This window comes from Bufo bufo, chromosome 5 (genome assembly GCF_905171765.1).
Source record: "Bufo bufo chromosome 5, aBufBuf1.1, whole genome shotgun sequence".
NCBI classification, from domain to species: domain Eukaryota; kingdom Metazoa; phylum Chordata; class Amphibia; order Anura; family Bufonidae; genus Bufo; species Bufo bufo.
In genome coordinates this window covers 24,257,774-24,276,143 of record NC_053393.1, presented here as the reverse complement: position 1 = coordinate 24,276,143, position 18,370 = coordinate 24,257,774, and positions in this window count along the sequence as shown.

The window sequence follows — 18,370 nt, the reverse complement described above, 5'->3', positions numbered from 1 at the left end:
AATAAATATTTGGTGGAAACAACAGGTATATAAAACCCGTTAATCAGTATTTTGTGGAAGCAGATATCTTGCAGGCCTCATTCAATATTTGGTGGAAGCAGATATATCAATCACCTTAATCACTATTTTGTGGAAGCAGGCATCTCGCAGGCCTCAAACAATATTTGTTGTAAGCAGGTACACTGCTCAAAAAAATAAAGGGAACACAAAAATAACACATCCTAGATCTGAATTAATTAAATATTCTTCTGAAATACTTTGTTTTTTACATAGTTGAATGTGCTGACAACAAAATCACACAAAAAAAAAAAAAAAATGGAAATCTAATTTTTCAACCCATGGAGGTCTGGATTTGGAGTCACACTCAAAAATAAAGTGGAAAAACACACTGCAGGCTGATCCAACTTTGATGTAATGTCCTTAAAACAAGTCAAAATGAGGCTCAGTAGTGTGTGTGGCCTCCACGTGCCTTTATGACCTCCCTACAACGCCTGTGCATGCTCCTGATGAGGTGGCGGACGGTCTCCTGAGGGATCTCCTCCCAGACCTGGACTAAAGCATCTGCCAACTCCTGGACAGTCTGTGGTGCAACGTGACGTTGGTGGATAGAGCGAGACATGATGTCCCAGATGTGCTCAATTGGATTCAGGTCTGGGGAACCGGGCGGGCCAGTCCATAGCATCAATGCCTTCATCTTGCAGGAACTGTTGACACACTCCAGCCACATGAGGTCTAGCATTGTCTTGCATTAGGAGGAACCCAGGGCCAACCGCACCAGCATATGGTCTCACAAGGGGTCTGAGGATCTCATCTCGGTACCTAATGGCAGTCAGGCTACCTCTGGCGAGCACATGGAGGGCTGTGCGGCCCTCCAAAGAAATCCCACCCCACACCATTACTGACCAAATGCCAAACCGGTCATGCTGGAGGATGTTGCAGGCAGCAGAACGTTCTCCACAGCATCTCAAGACTCTGTCACATGTGCTCAGTGTGAACCTGCTTTCATCTGTGAAGAGTACAGGGCGCCAGTGGCGAATTTGCCAATCTTGGTGTTCTCTGGCAAATGCCAAACGTCCTGCACGGTGTTGGGCTGTAAGCACAACCCCCACCTGTGGACGTCGGGCCCTCATATCACCCTCATGGAGTCTGTTTCTGACCGTTTGAGCAGACACATGCACATTTGTGGCCTGCTGGAGGTCATTTTGCAGGGCTCTGGCAGTGCTCCTCCTGTTCCTCCTTGCACAAAGGCGGAGGTAGCGGTCCTGCTGCTGGGTTTTTGCCCTCCTACGGCCGGCCTCCTCCACGTCTCCTGATGTACTGGCCTGTCTCCTGGTAGCGCCTCCATGCTCTGGACACTACGCTGACAGACACAGCAAACCTTCTTGCCACAGCTCGCATTGATGTGCCATCCTGGATAAGCTGCACTACCTGAGCCACTTGTGTGGGTTGTAGACTCCGTCTCATGCTACCACTAGAGTGAAAGCACCGCCAGCATTTAAAAGTGACCAAAACATCAGCCAGGAAGCATAGGAACTGAGAAGTGGTATGTGGTCACCACCTGCAGAACCACTCCTTTATTGGGGGTGTCTTGCTAATTGCCTATAATTTCCACCTGTTGTCTATCCCATTTGCACAACAGCATGTGAAATTGATTGTCACTCAGTGTTGCTTCCTAAGTGGACAGTTTGATTTCACAGAAGTGTGATTGACTTGGAGCTACATTGTGTTGTTTAAGTGTTCCCTTTATTTTTTTGAGCAGTGTATATCAATCCCCATAATCCAGTATCTTGTGGAAGCAGGTATATCGCAGACCTCAATCAGTATTTTGTGGAGCAGGCATATCAATCCCCATAATCAGTATCTTGTGGAAGCAGGTATATCGCAGACCTCAATCAATATTTGGTGGAAACAGGTATATAAATCCCCTAAATCAGTACTTTGTGGAAGCAGGTATATCGTAGCCCTCAATTAGTAATTTGTGGAAGCAGGTATCTCGCAGGCCTCAATCAATATTTGGTGGAAACAGGTATATCACACCCCTCAATTATTATTTATTGCCACAACAGTTATATCACAGCACCCTGTTTATTTGGGGCAACAGGTATATCACACCCATTGCAATTAGTTGTTCCAATTGCGTTTGTCCCTCTGTATAGCTGCGGTATCGCAGCAGAACCGCACACAACTGCTGCACAATACAAATGCACTATAATATACTTTCTATGTTAAAAAGTATATTAGAAGTATATCACACCTTTCGATAGCACACCTATACCAGTCCTTAAAAGGACTTTTGTGGCCCTATTAGCTAGCGTTTGGTGTCCCTACTCCACAAAGCAACCTCTCCTGACACTGGCAAAACACAGAATGTAAAATGGCTGCCAGATCGGGTGAGGGGTATGTCCATGTGCTGAAACATCTCAATTGGCTGTCCTGTCCCACCTGATGGATGTGTCGTGGGTCAAAGTACAGTGCAATGCAAAAGAATATGGTGCCGGCGGACATCGCCATATGTTCGGCGAACGCACAAAGTTCGCCGCGAAACGACCGCCGGGGGAGAACCGCAAGGCCATCTCTAGCAGTCATGTGCATGAGCCATTATGATTTAGGCCTTGTTTACATTTCTGTTTCAGTATTGCGTACGAGAAAAAAGCATCCTTTTTTAATCCGTGAAGTTTGATCCGTGTGTCCGTTTTTACCCTCCATGTGTAATCCACAGACGTTGCTCAGCTGAAAATTAGTTTCAAGAGCATTTCCTACCAGTCTTCAGTGAAAACCGGACGCACCACGGACGCCATCCGTGTTGTGTCTGTTATTTTCACAGACCCATAGACTTGAATGGGCGTGTTTGGTCCACATTACCGACCAAAGTAGTGCATGTCCGTAATTTTTTTTACTGACCCATGGACAGTAAAAAATATACTGATGTGTGAACAGACACATTGAAATCAAAGGGTACATGTGCTGTCTGCAGAAAATGCGGACATCACACGTCCGTGAAAAATGGAAATGTGGACGAGGCCTTATAATGCCGTGTGTCCCTGCCAACATCAGCTGTAATGCATTATACTGACATGATGCTTTGAGGTCCCATTACAAGAGCAGAGTTCAGGACAGGAGATCATGCTCCCACACGAAGTACGTTTCTCGCAGTCAACTCGCTCTTCTGAAACTGGCCTTAGGAACACATTCACACTTACTGTACAAAGTTTCCACCACAATTCTGCAGCAAAATTAACGTGCAGCAGGAGGATTTGTTTTGCTAAATAATCTGGGGTAAAATTCCTCTTTTCTGTCCACAATATCGTTATGAAAAACCCACAACATACAGTCCTGATCAAAAGTTTAAGACCACTTGAAAAATGGCAAAAAAAATCCTATTTAGCATGGCTGGATCTTAACCACTTCCCGCAACTGTAACGCCGAAAGGCGTCATTGCGGCGGCTCCCCCAGGCTACGCTAACGCCAATAGGCGTCATCTCGCGTGAGCCGAGATTTCCTGTGAACGCGCGCACACAGGCGCGCGCGCTCACAGGAACGGAAGGTAAGAGAGTTGATCTCCAGCCTGCCAGCGGCGATCGTTCGCTGGCAGGCTGGAGATGTGTTTTTTTTAACCCCTAACAGGTATATTAGACGCTGTTTTGATAACAGCGTCTAATATACCTGCTACCTGGTCCTCTGGTGGTCCCCTTTGTTTGGATCGACCACCAGAGGACACAGGTAGCTCAGTAAAGTCCCACCAAGCACCACTACACTACACTACACCCCCCCCCCCGTCACTTATTAACCCCTTATTAGCCCCTGATCACCCCTGATCACCCCATATAGACTCCCTGATCACCCCCCTGTCATTGATCACCCCCCTGTCATTGATCACCCCCCTGTAAAGCTCCATTCAGACGTCCGCATGATTTTTACGGATCCACTGATAGATGGATCGGATCCGCAAAACGCATCCGGACGTCTGAATGAAGCCTTACAGGGGCGTGATCAATGACTGTGGTGATCACCCCATATAGACTCCCTGATCACCCCCCTGTCATTGATTACCCTCCTGTCATTGATTACCCCCCTGTAAAGCTCCATTCAGACGTCCGCATGATTTTTACGGATCCACTGATAGATGGATCGGATCCGCAAAACGCATCCGGACGTCTGAATGAAGCCTTACAGGGGCATGATCAATGACTGTGGTGATCACCCCATATAGACTCCCTGATCACCCCCCTGTCATTGATCAACCCCCTGTAAAGCTCCATTCAGATGTCCGCATGATTTTTACGGATGCACTGATAGATGGATCGGATCCGCAAAACGCATACGGACGTCTGAATGAAGCCTTACACGGGCGTGATCAATGACTGTGGTTATCACCCCATATAGACTCCCTGATCACCCCCCTGTCATTGATTACCCCCCTGTAAAGCTCCATTCAGATGTCCGCATGATTTTTACGGATGCACTGATAGATGGATCGGATCCGCAAAACGCATCCGGACGTCTGAATGAAGCCTTACAGGGGCATGATCAATGACTGTGGTGATCACCCCATATAGACTCCCTGATCACCCCCCTGTCATTGATTACCCCCCTGTAAAGCTCCATTCAGATGTCCGCATGATTTTTACGGATCCACTGATAGATGGATCGGATCCGCAAAACGCATCCGGACGTCTGAATGAAGCCTTACAGGGGCATGATCAATGACTGTGGTGATCACCCCATATAGACTCCCTGATCACCCCCCTGTCATTGATTACCCCCCTGTAAAGCTCCATTCAGATGTCCGCATGATTTTTACGGATGCACTGATAGATGGATCGGATCCGCAAAACGCATACGGACGTCTGAATGAAGCCTTACAGGAGCGTGATCAATGACTGTGGTTATCACCCCATATAGACTCCCTGATCACCCCCCTGTCATTGATCACCCCCCCTGTCATTGATCACCCCCCCTGTCATTGATCACCCCTCTGTAAGGCTCCATTCAGACATTTTTTTGGCCCAAGTTAGCGGAATTATTATTTTTTTTTCTTACAAAGTCTCATATTCCACTAACTTGTGTCAAAAAATAAAATCTCACATGAACTCACCATACCCCTCACGGAAACCAAATGCGTAAAAATTTTTAGACATTTATATTCCAGACTTCTTCTCACGCTTTAGGGCCCCTAGAATGCCAGGGCAGTATAAATACCCCACATGTGACCCCATTTCGGAAAGAAGACACCCCCAGGTATTCCGTGAGGGGCATATTGAGTCCATGAAAGATTGAAATTTTTGTCCCAAGTTAGCGGAACGGGAGACTTTGTGAGAAAAAAATTAAAAATATCAATTTCCGCTAACTTGTGCCAAAAAAAAAAAATTTCTATGAACTCGCCATGCCCCTCATTGAATACCTTGGGGTGTCTTCTTTCCAAAATGGGGTCACATGTGGGGTATTTATACTGCCCTGGCATTCTAGGGGCCCCAAAGCGTGAGAAGAAGTCTGGTATCCAAATGTCTAAAAATGCCCTCCTAAAAGGAATTTGGGCACCTTTGCGCATCTAGGCTGCAATAAAGTGTCACACATCTGGTATCGCCGTACTCAGGAGAAGTTGGGGAATGTGTTTTGGGGTGTCGTTTTACATATACCCATGCTGGGTGAGAGAAATATCTTGGTCAAATGCCAACTTTGTATAAAAAAATGGGAAAAGTTGTCTTTTGCCAAGATATTTCTCTCACCCAGCATGGGTATATGTAAAATGACACCCCAAAACACATTCCCCAACTTCTCCTGAATACGGCGATACCACATGTGTGACACTTTTTTGCAGCCTAGGTGGGCAAAGGGGCCCATATTCCAAAGAGCACCTTTAGGATTTCACAGGTCATTTACCTACTTACCACACATTAGGGCCCCTGGAAAATGCCAGGGCAGTATAACTACCCCACAAGTGACCCCATTTTGGAAAGAAGACACCCCAAGGTATTCCGTGAGGGGCATGGCAAGTTCCTAGAATCTTTTATTTTTTGTCACAAGTTAGTGGAAAATGCAGATTTTTTTTTTTTTTTTTTTTTTCATACAAAGTCTCATATTCCACTAACTTGTGACAAAAAATAGAAAACTTCCATGAACTCACTATGCCCATCAGCGAATACCTTGGGGTCTCTTCTTTCCAAAATGGGGTCACTTGTGGGGTAGTTATACTGCCCTGGCATTCTAGGGGCCCAAATGTGTGGTAAGGAGTTTGAAATCAAATTCTGTAAAAAATGACGAGTGAAATCCGAAAGGTGCTCTTTGGAATATGGGCCCCTTTGCCCACCTAGGCTGCAAAAAAGTGTCACACATCTGGTATCCCCGTACTCAGGAGAAGGTGGGGAATGTGTTTTGGGGTGTCATTTTACATATACCCATGCTGGGTGAGAGAAATATCTTGGCAAAAGACAACTTTTCCCATTTTTTTATACAAAGTTGGCATTTGACCAAGATATTTATCTCACCCAGCATGGGTATATGTAAAAAGACACCCCAAAACACATTCCTCAACTTCTCCTGAATACAGAGATACCAGATGTGTGACACTTTTTTGCAGCCTAGGTGGGCAAAGGGGCCCATATTCCAAAGAGCACCTTTCGGATTTCACAGGTCATTTTTTACAGAATTTGATTTCAAACTCCTTACCACACATTTGGGCCCCTAGAATGCCAGGGCAGTATAACTACCCCACAAGTGACCCCATTTTGGAAAGAAGAGACCCCAAGGTATTTCGTGATGGGCATAGTGAGTTCATAGAAGTTTTTATTTTTTGTCACAAGTTAGTGGAATATGAGACTTTGTAGGAAAAATAAATAAATAAAAAAAAATCATCATTTTCCGCTAACTTGTGACAAAAAATAAAAAGTTCTATGAACTCACTATGCCCATCAGCGAATACCTTAGGGTGTGTACTTTCCGAAATGGGGTCATTTGTGGGGTGTTTGTACTGTCTGGGCATTGTAGAACCTCAGGAAACATGACAGGTGCTCAGAAAGTCAGAGCTGCTTCAAAAAGCGGAAATTCACATTTTTGTACCATAGTTTGTAAACGCTATAACTTTTACCCAAACCATTTTTTTTTTACCCAAACATTTTTTTTTTATCAAAGACATGTAGAACTATAAATTTAGAGCAAAATTTCTATTTGGATCTCGTTTTTTTTGCAAAATTTTACAACTGAAAGTGAAAAATGTCATTTTTTTGCAAAAAAATCGTTAAATTTCGATTAATAACAAAAAAAGTAAAAATGTCAGCAGCAATGAAATACCACCAAATGAAAGCTCTATTAGTGAGAAGAAAAGGAGGTAAAATTCATTTGGGTGGTAAGTTGCATGACCGAGCAATAAACGGTGAAAGTAGTGTAGTGCCGATTTGTAAAAAAGGGCCTGGTCTTTAGGGGGGTATAAACCTGTGGTCCTTAAGTGGTTAACAAGGTTCCGAGTAGAGCTTCAACATGCAACAAGAAGAAATGGGAGTGAGACAAAACATTTTTTGAGCATTCAATTTAAGGAAAACAACGAATAAACTGAAACAGGCTGTTTTTTTAGCTGATCAAAAGTTTAGGACCACATCTCCAAAAAAAAACTAAACCCCCCCCAAAACAGAAATCCAACTTCCAAACATGAACTCAGTAATGAGTAGCTCCGCCGTTATTGTTTCGGCATGCTTGATGCAAGCGTTTCCATGAGGTGAGTGGGAACATTTCTTCAAGTGGTGAAGATGACCGCACGAAGGCCATCTACTGTCTGGAACTGTTGTCCATTTTTGTAAACTTCCCTTGCCATCCATCCCCAAAGGTTCTCAATTGGATTTAGATCAGGAGAACATGCAGGATGAGCCAAAATAGTGATGTTATTCTCCTGGAAGAAGTCCTTTGTCCTGCGGGCATTGTGTACTGTAGAGTTGTCCTGTTGAAAAACCCAGTCGTTACCACACAGACGAGGGCCTCAGTCATGAGGAATGCTCTCTGCCACATCTGGACATAGCCAGCGGCCGTTTGACGCCCCTGCACTTCCTGAAGCTCCATTGTTCCACTGAAGGAAAAAGCCCCCCAGACCATTATGGCGCCCCCTCCACTGTGGCGCGTAGAAAACATCTCAGGTGGGATCTGCTTGTCATGCCAGTAACGTTGGAAACCATCAGGACCATCAAGGTTACATTTTTTCTCATCAGAGAATAAAACTTTCTTCCGCCTTTGAATGTCCCATGTTTGGTTCTCTCTTGCAAAGTCCAAACGAGCAGTTCTGTGGCGTTCAAGGAGACGAGGTCTTTGAAGACGTTTTTTGTTTTTGAAACCCTTCAGTCTCAGATGCCGTCTGATGGTTATGGGGCTGCAGTCAGCACCAGTAAGGGCCTTAATTTGGGTCGAGGATCGTCTAGTGTCTTGACGGACAGCCAATTGGATCCTCCGGCCCCAGTGCTGGTGAAATTTTTTTGGGTCTTCCACTTGACTTTTTTGTTCCATAACCCTCAGGATCATTTAATAAATTCCAAATGACTGTCTTACTGCGTCCCACCTCAGCAGCGATGGCGCGCTGTGAGAGACCCTGCTTATGCAGTTCAACAACCCGACCACGTTCAAAAAGGGAGAGTTATTGCCTTTGCCATCACAACGTGTGACTACCTGACAGAAAATGACAATGAATCCACATCTTTGCACAGATTTGGCCTTTTAAAGGCATGTGGTCCTAAACTTTGGATCAACTGAAAAACAGCCTGTTTCAGTTTATTTGTTGTTTTCATTAAATTGAATGCTCAAAAAATGTTTTGTCTCACTCTTATTTCTTCTTGTTGCATGTTGAAGCTCTACCTGGAACCTTGTTAGGATCCAACAATGTAAAATATGATTTTTTGCCATTTTTCAAGTGGTCTTAAACTTTTGATCAGGACTGTATCTGCCACTTTGTGAGGGAATTTTTTTTAAATCAGATATCATAGGATACACGACACGATTAAAGCTCAGGGTGTGTGTCATTTTTGCACCAGTTCTCTCCCTATCGCCGCTCAGGAGACATGTCCTTTTTGCTGCTGTTCTCCACCTAGCACAGCTCAGAGGGCATGTCCTTTATGCTCCAGCTCTTTCCTTATCACAGCTCAGGCAGTGTGTCCTTTTTGCTTTAGCTCTCTTCCTATCACAGCTTAGGGCGGAGTGTCCCTTCTGCTGCAGCTCTCTCCCTGTAAGGGGCCATTCACACGTCCGTAGTGTATTGCGGATCCGCAATACACCCGGCCGGCACCCCCATAGAACTGCCTATTCTTGTCCGCAATTGCGGACAAGAATAGGACATGCTCTATTTTTTTGCGGAGCCGTGGCCCAGAAGTTCGGGGCTCCGGAAATGCGAAATGCTCTTCACATCCATTCCTGCCCCATTGAAAATGAATAAATCCGCACCCGTTCCCGATATTGCGGAACGGATGCGGACCCATTTGCGGACGTGTGAATGGACTCTAACTGTTACAGCTTCTAAGGCTAGGGCTACACGAGGACATGTGTCGCGCGACACATAGGGCACAACTACACTGCAACCATAGGCGTGCGCAGCCTATTGCATTAGGGTGTGCACCCTAAAGCACTAACACACGCCACGCGCGTGTATGTGTATATATATATATATATACACATATACTGTACATGCCCACATACCTAAGCTGAAACACACTGGACCAAACCCTCAGCAGTAGGGAAAAGGGAAAAAGACTACCAGCTCGTTCAACCACCAAAGGAGCTAGCATCACTCTAGGGGCCTAGTAAAAACAGACACAAAAGGAAAAAGGACTTATCTTTAGATGAGCTGGTGCAGACAATCCACCAAAACTTCCAGCACTATAACCCGCAAAGGCTATAGGGAGTGGGAGGAATAAATAGCCTCACCAATTACCAAACGAACCACACCTGATGGGAGGTGGGATTCTGTTCAAACCCACAACAGTCAGATCGAGTCACATTCAGCAACTCTGACAGATCGTCTCAGAACACCCACAGGGCAGGGCGTGACATATGGGCATCTGTGGATGACGCACTGTTATGGGCATCAGTGGATGACACTATTATGGGGGCATCTGTCGATGATGCACTGTTATGGGCATCTGTGGATGACACTATTATGGGGGCATCTGTGGATGACGAACTGTTATGGGCATCTGTGGATGACACACTGTTATGGGCATCTGTGGATGACACACTGTTATGGGCATCTGTGGATGACACACTGTTATGGGCATCTGTGGATGACACACTGTTATGGGCATCTGTGGATGACACTATTATGGGGGCATCTATGGATGACGCACTGTTATGGGGGCATCTCTGGATGACGCACTGTTATGGGCATCAGTGGATGACGCACTGTTATGGGGGCATCTGTGGATGACGCACTGTTATGGGCATCAGTGGATGACACACGGTTATGGGCATCAGTGGATGACACACGGTTATGGGCATCAGTGGATGACACACGGTTATGGGCATCAGTGGATGACACACGGTTATGGGCATCAGTGGATGACACACGGCTATGGGCATCAGTGGATGACACACGGCTATGGGCATCAGTGGATGACACACGGCTATGGGCATCAGTGGATGACACACGGTTATGGGGGCATCTGTGGATGATGCATTGTTATTAACAGTGCGTCATCCACAGATCCCCCCATAACAGTGTCCCACAGATATCCCCTTAATAGACTGTTAAGGGGATATCTGTGGATGGCATTGTTATGAGGGCATGATCATTTGTGTGGAATTTGACACAGATGCGGGGGGGATCTGTGGATGACACTGTTATGGGGGGCCGGGGGGATCTGTGGATGACACACATATATAGCAGCGCCAGCATCTTGTGTGTCATGATCATCCACAGATATCTACCCCCCCCCCCCCCCCATAACAGTGTCCCTGACAGTGACTGACCCCCAACAGGGGGACGGACCCCGTGTTCCTTATGTAAGTGAGCTTAAGTTGTAAATAATAAACTTGTGCAACGTATGTACTAGTATTACTACTATCTAATAATCCTTATCTATCACTTCACTAACTTACTGGGACAGTCAGGACTGTTGACAAGATCAGAATCCATTCACTGGGGCAGTTAGGCACACTGGGGGCGCGGCCAGGCAGGCTCCCGCTCTTCAAACATTCAAAATAGGCACTGGCAGCCGGCGGCAGCGTAACGTGACGTCACTCACTCCGTCATGCCGCACGCGCATGCTCCTCCCACTTTATTAATGAAGCAGGCGGAGCCGGCGCGTGACGTCGGAGTGAGTGACGTTACGCCGCCGGGAGACTGAGACAAGGAGCACAGCGGAGCAGTGGGGGTGGAGTCTGGATTACACTACAGACCAGCACGCAGTATGTATGTATGTCACTCTCATACATGACATGAAGCTGTGCGGTCGGACACTAGTGCGGGGCGGCTGGCAGGCGACAGTGCATCAGGCGGAGCACAGGGGTGTGATTAGGGTGTGCCTAGGCACACCCGGCACACCCCGTGCGCACGCCTATGACTGCAACATATGTCGCACAACAATTTTTATAATGATAGTCTATGGTGTCGCAGCGCAACACCATAGACTATCAGTATAAAAATTGTCTCGCAACATTGGAGCAACAAAATGTCGTTGTGTAGCCCTAGCCTTACAGTAGATCAGGCTGGAGAGAAGGAAGCAACTATGTGCAACCACCTCAGTGAGGTAGACAGAGAAAGAAGGCATAGAACAAACAGCAGGTGGCGCTATATAGATAGATTTCATTGGAAAAACGTGCAATTATTAAAGTGTTCAGATCAAGGTGACTCTATGAAAAACGTAGAATATTTTTACTGGGACAAGCCTGGAGTTCGTCCAGGTTTCATCCTTTTTTTATTTTGGCATGTTTTTTTGCACTTTTTTACCACTTAATTTTTTTTCTACATACATTTTTTTTTTTCACCAAAAACCGCTGCCTTCAGAAGTTAGCTGCAAGTCTAACAAACTTAAACAGGACCTGTCACCGCCCCTGACACGCTTGTTTTAATACCTTCATGCGTTCCCCATGTAATAATTCTGGATCTTCTATTCTTACGGCTCTATGTTGTGCCGTTCCTTTATTATTCCTGCTAGAAGTTATGAATGACTTGCTAGCAGTCTGCAGTAAGGGTACAGAGGGGAGGTAACCAGTTGGGGGGTGTGTCCCTGCACAGACTCGCTCTATCCAATCAGTGCTGCCATTGTCAGACTGTGCAGGGACACCCCGCCCCCCAACAGGTTACCACTCCTCCGTACCCTTACTACAGACTGCTAGCAATTAATTTATAACTTCTAGCAGGAATAATAAAGGAATGGCACAACATAGAGCCATAAGAATAGAAGATCCAGAATTGTTATTACATGGGGAATGCATGAAGCTATTAAAAAAGCCGTGTCAGGAGCGGAGAGAGGTCCTCTTAAGGCTACTTTCACACTTGCGTTAGGAGCGGATCCCTCTGGTGTCTGCACAGACGGATCCGCTCCTATAATGCAAACGCTTGCATCCGTTCAGAACGGATCCGTCTGCATAACTGTTTATTTCAGATCTGATTTTTCACTTCGGAAAACTCAGATCCGACAGTATATTCTAAACACAGAAGCGTTCCCATGGTGATGGGGACGCTTCAAGTTAGAATATACTGAGAACTGTGTACATGACTGCCCCCTGCTGCCTGGCAGATGCTGCCAGGCAGCAGGGGGCAGACCCTCCCCCTCCTGTATTCAACTTATTGGTGGCCAGAGCGGCCACCCCTCCCTCCCCAGTATTAATTGTAACCAGTGCGGCCCCCCTCCCTCTATATTCATCGGTGGCCAGTGCGGATTCCCAGTATTAAATATGACCAATGCGGCCTCCCTCCCCAGTATTAAATATGACCAGTGCGGCCTCCCCCACCCTCTATATTCATTGGTGGCCAGTGCAGATTCCAAGTATTGTGACCAGTGCGGCCTCCCCTCTTCACCCCCCCCCTAATTAAAATCACCCCCCCCCCCCCATCATTGGTGGCAGCGGAGAGTACCGATCGGAGTCCCAGTTTAAATCGCTGGGGCTCCGATCGGTTACCATGGCAGCCAAGACGCTATTGCAGTCCTGGTTGCCATGGTTACTTAGCAATAAATAGAAGCATTATACTTACCTGAAGAGCTGCAATGTCTGTGTCCGGCCAGGAGCTCCTCCTACTGGTAAGTGACAGGTCTGTGCTATAGGCAATTTATTGCTAAGTAACCATGGCAGCCAAGACTGCAATAGCGTCTTGGCTGCCATGGTAACCGATCAGAGCCCCAGCGATTTAAACTGGGACTCCGATCGGTACTCTCCGCTGCCACCAATGATGGGGGGGGGGGGTGATTTTAATTAGGGGGCGAGAGGGGGGGGGAGGGGAGGCCGCACTGGTCACAATACTTGGAATCCGCACTGGCCACCAATGAATATAGAGGGAGGGGGAGGCCGCACTGGTCATATTTAATACTTGGGAGGGAGGGAGGGGGAGGCCGCACTGGTCATATTTAATACTGGGGAGGGAGGGAGGGGGAGGCCGCACTGGTCATATTTAATACTGGGGAGGGAGGGGGAGGCCGCACTGGTCATATTTAATACGGGGAATCCGCACTGGCCACCGATGAATATAGAGGGAGGGGGGCCGCACTGGTTACAATTAATACTGGGGAGGGAGGGGGGGCCGCACTGGTTACAATTAATACTGGGGAGGGAGGGGGGGCCGCACTGGCCACCAATAAGTTAATTACAGGAGGGGGGGGTCTGCAGTCATGTACACAGTTCTCAGTATATTCTAACATGAAGCGTCCCCATCACCATGTGAGAGCCTTCAAACGGAACTCACAAGCGGAGGCCCGAACGCTAGTGTGAAAGTAGCCTTAAGAAGCACAATACAGATTTTTTATTTATTTTTACTTACAGTGATTTTGTTGGTGTCCATGGCATTTATTTATTTTTTCACAGCTTTTACTTGTCTTTTCTATAAGGGAAAATGGTTGCAAAAAATGAGTGTCACATGAAAAAATAAAAAATAAAATGGGTATTGCCGAGATTAAAACACCCCTTTAACTGAGGACTGGCTGGCGATCAGCTGCTTTCCTCCAGGACAGGGGTCAGCAACCTCCGGCACTCCAGTGGTTGTGGAACTACAATTCCCAGCATGCTCCATTCACTCCTATAGGCATTCTGAGAACATGTGAGCAAGTGTGTATGCTGGGAGTTGTAGTGCTGGAGGTTGCCGACCCCTACTCTAGAAGACCTTCTGTATAAAATCCATACAGCATATAGACAGGAGGTGCCCTAACAAACAACCCCTTTAAGCTCACCTGTAAATTGTGCATATTTCTGCCCCTCACTAGTTAAAAATTGATTTTTTTTTTCTTTTTCATACTGTAAAAATCTTATTGCAGATCAGAATACGCAGTGGACATGACCAGGAGGGGGATGGGATGTCAGTAAATCCTATAGAGGAAGATGGGAGTTCTAGAGACACCAAGCCCAGCTGTATACGACAGGGATTCTGATCTCAGCCACGAATGGGAACACTTCCTTTGAAATGACAAACTCCACTCTGATTAGATTACATTGCATGCAGCAGTATAAGCTTCGTACAATTATTCATCGATTTGCCAACGTAAAACTGTTGGACGAAAAGGGGCGAGAAGGTGGATCTGCGGATTATAGAGACGCCGCGCTCACAGAGAAATGTGCTTATGAAGCTTAAGTCATTCCAAGAAGAGGACAATGCACAGTATTGAGGCGAACCCGTGAGCAGAATGTCGGGCAAATAGCTGGAATTCCCAGAAGGGCAGGAAAAAAAAAAAATATGTGACTTTGCAAAATGGCGCTGCATCAAAAAAAATAAAATACACTGCTCAAAAAAATAAAGGGAACACTTAAACAACACAATGTAACTCCAAGTCAATCACACTTCTGTGAAATCAAACTGTCCACTTAGGAAGCAACACCGAGTGACAATCAATTTCACATGCTGTTGTGCAAATGGGATAGACAACAGGTGGAAATTATAGGCAATTAGCAAAACACCCCCAATAAAGGAGTGGTTCTGCAGGTGGTGACCACAGACCACTTCTCAGTTCCTATGCTTCCTGGCTGATGTTTTGGTCACTTTTGAATGCTGGCAGTGCTTTCACTCTAGTGGTAGCATGAGACGGAGTCTACAACCCACACAAGTGGCTCAGGTAGTGCAGCTTATCCAGGATGGCACATCAATGTGAGCTGTGGCAAGAAGGTTTGCTGTGTCTGTCAGCATAGTGTCCAGAGCATGGAGGCGCTACCAGGAGACAGGCCAGTACATCAGGAGACGTGGAGGAGGCCGTAGGAGGGCAACAACCCAGCAGCAGGACCGCTACCTCCGCCTTTGTGCAAGGAGGAACAGGAGGAGCACTGCCAGAGCCCTGCAAAATGACCTCCAGCAGGCCACAAATGTGCATGTGTCTGCTCAAACGGTCAGAAACAGACTCCATGAGGGTGATATGAGGGCCCGACGTCCACAGGTGGGGGTTGTGCTTACAGCCCAACACCGTGCAGGACGTTTGGCATTTGCCAGAGAACACCAAGATTGACAAATTCGCCACTGGCGCCCTGTGCTCTTCACAGATGAAAGCAGGTTCACACTGAGCACATGTGACAGACGTGACAGAGTCTGGAGACGCCGTGGAGAACGTTCTGCTGCCTGCAACATCCTCCAGCATGACCGGTTTGGCATTGGGTCAGTAATGGTGTGGGGTGGCATTTCTTTGGAGGGCCGCACAGCCCTCCATGTGCTCGCCAGAGGTAGCCTGACTGCCATTAGGTACCGAGATGAGATCCTCAGACCCCTTGTGAGACCATATGCTGGTGCGGTTGGCCCTGGGTTCCTCCTAATGCAAGACAATGCTAGACCTCATGTGGCTGGAGTGTGTCAGCAGTTCCTGCAAGACGAAGGCATTGATGCTATGGACTGGCCCGTCCGTTCCCCAGACCTGAATCCAATTGAGCACATCTGGGACATCATGTCTCGCTCTATCCACCAACATCACGTTGCACCACAGACTATCCAGGAGTTGGCAGATGCTTTAGTCCAGGTCTGGGAGGAGATCCCTCAGGAGACCGTCCGCCACCTCATCAGGAGCATGCACAGGCGTTGTAGGGAGGTCATACAGGCACGTGGAGGCCACACACACTACTGAGCCTCATTTTGACTTGTTTTAAGGACATTACATCAAAGTTGGATCAGCCTGTAGTGTGTTTTTCCACTTTAATTTTGAGGGTGACTCCAAATCCAGACCTCCATGGGTTAAAAAATTGGATTTCCATGTATTTTTTTTTTGTGTGATTTTGTTGTCAGCACATTCAACTATGTAAAGAACAAAGTATTTCAGAAGAATATTTAATTAATTCAGATCTAGGATGTGTTATTTTTGTGTTCCCTTTATTTTTTTTGAGCAGTGTATGTATGTATGTATGTGTGTGTGTGTGTATATAATACACTGCTCAAAAAAATAAAGGGAACACTTAAACAACACAATGTAACTCCAAGTCAATCACACTAATGTGAAATCAAACTGTCCACTTAGGAAGCAACACTGAGTGACAATCAATTTCACATGCTGTTGTGCAAATGGGATAGACAACAGGTGGAAATTATAGGCAATTAGCAAGACACCCCCAATAAAGGAGTGGTTCTGCAGGTGGTCACCACAGACCACTTCTCAGTTCCTAAGCTTCCTGGCTGATGTTTTGGTCACTTTTGAATGCTGGCGGTGTTTTCACTTTAGTGGTAGCATGAGACTGAGTCTACAACCCACACAAGTGGCTCAGGTAGTGCAGCTTATCCAGGATGGCACATCAATGCGAGCTGCGGCAAGAAGGTTTGCTGTGTCTGTCAGCGTAGTTTCCAGAGCATGGAGGCGCTACCAGGAGACAGGCCAGTACATCAGGAGACGTGGAGGAGGCCAACAACCCAGCAGCAGGACCGCTACCTCCACCTTTGTGCAAGGAGGAACAGGAGGAGCACTGCCAGAGCCCTGCAAAATGACCTCCAGCAGGCCACAAATGTGCATGTGTCTGCTCAAACGGTCAGAAACAGACTCCATGAGGGTGATATGAGGGCCCGACGTCCACAGGTGGGGGTTGTGCTTACAGCCCAACACCGTGCAGGACGTTTGGCATTTGCCAGAGAACACCAAGATTGGCAAATTCGCCACTGGCGCCCTGTGCTCTTCACAGATGAAAGCAGGTTCACACTGAGCACATGTGATAGATGTGAAAAAGTCTGGAGACGCCGCGGAGAACGTTCTGCTGCCTGCAACATCCTCCAGCATGACCGGTTTGGCATTGGGTCAGTAATGGTGTGGGGTGGCATTTCTTTGGAGGGCCGCACAGCCCTCCATGTGCTCGCCAGAGGTAGCCTGACTGCCATTAGGTACCGAGATGAGATCCTCAGACCCCTTGTGAGACCATATGCTGGTGCGGTTGGCCCTGGGTTCCTCCTAATGCAAGACAATGCTAGACCTCATGTGGCTGGAGTGTGTCAGCAGTTCCTGCAAGACGAAGGCATTGATGCTATGGACTGGCCCGCCCGTTCCCCAGACCTGAATCCAATTTAGCACATCTGGGACATCATGTCTCGCTCTATCCACCAACGTCACGTTGCACCACAGACTGTCCAGGAGTTGGCAGATGCTTTAGTCCAGGTCTGGGAGGAGATCCCTCAGGAGACCGTCCGCCACCTCTTCAGGAGCATGCACAGGCGTTGTAGAGAGGTCATACAGGCACGTTGAGGCCACACACACTACTGAGCCTCATTTTGACTTGTTTTAAGGACATTACATCAAAGTTGGATCAGCCTGTAGTGTGTTTTTCCACTTTATTTTGAGTGTGACTCCAAATCCAGACCTCCATGGGTTAAAAAATTTGATTTCCATTTTAAAATTTTGTGTGATTTTGTTGTCAGCACATTCAACTATGTAAAGAACAAAGTATTTCAGAAGAATATTTAATTAATTCAGATCTAGGATGTTATTTTTGTGTTCCCTTTATTTTTTTGAGCAGTGTATATATATATATATATAAAATCAATGAAAAATTACCAGATCTCACATTTCTTCCCAATATCCTGACATCCCCTTCAGTGAGCAACTCTCCCACCAGAAACGTGGCATCAGCAGGGAGGCGGGCGGCACAATCCCACAAGCCACTGCAGTAAAAGCTCATTTATCCACGGATTTTTTTTCACCGCAGATTTGCATGCGGAAAATTCACAGCACTAGCTAAACAGTGGCTTAATAAAACAAAGCTGCTCCGACGACAGCTCCACCACCTCCGTTCATAGGTTAAGTGTGGTATT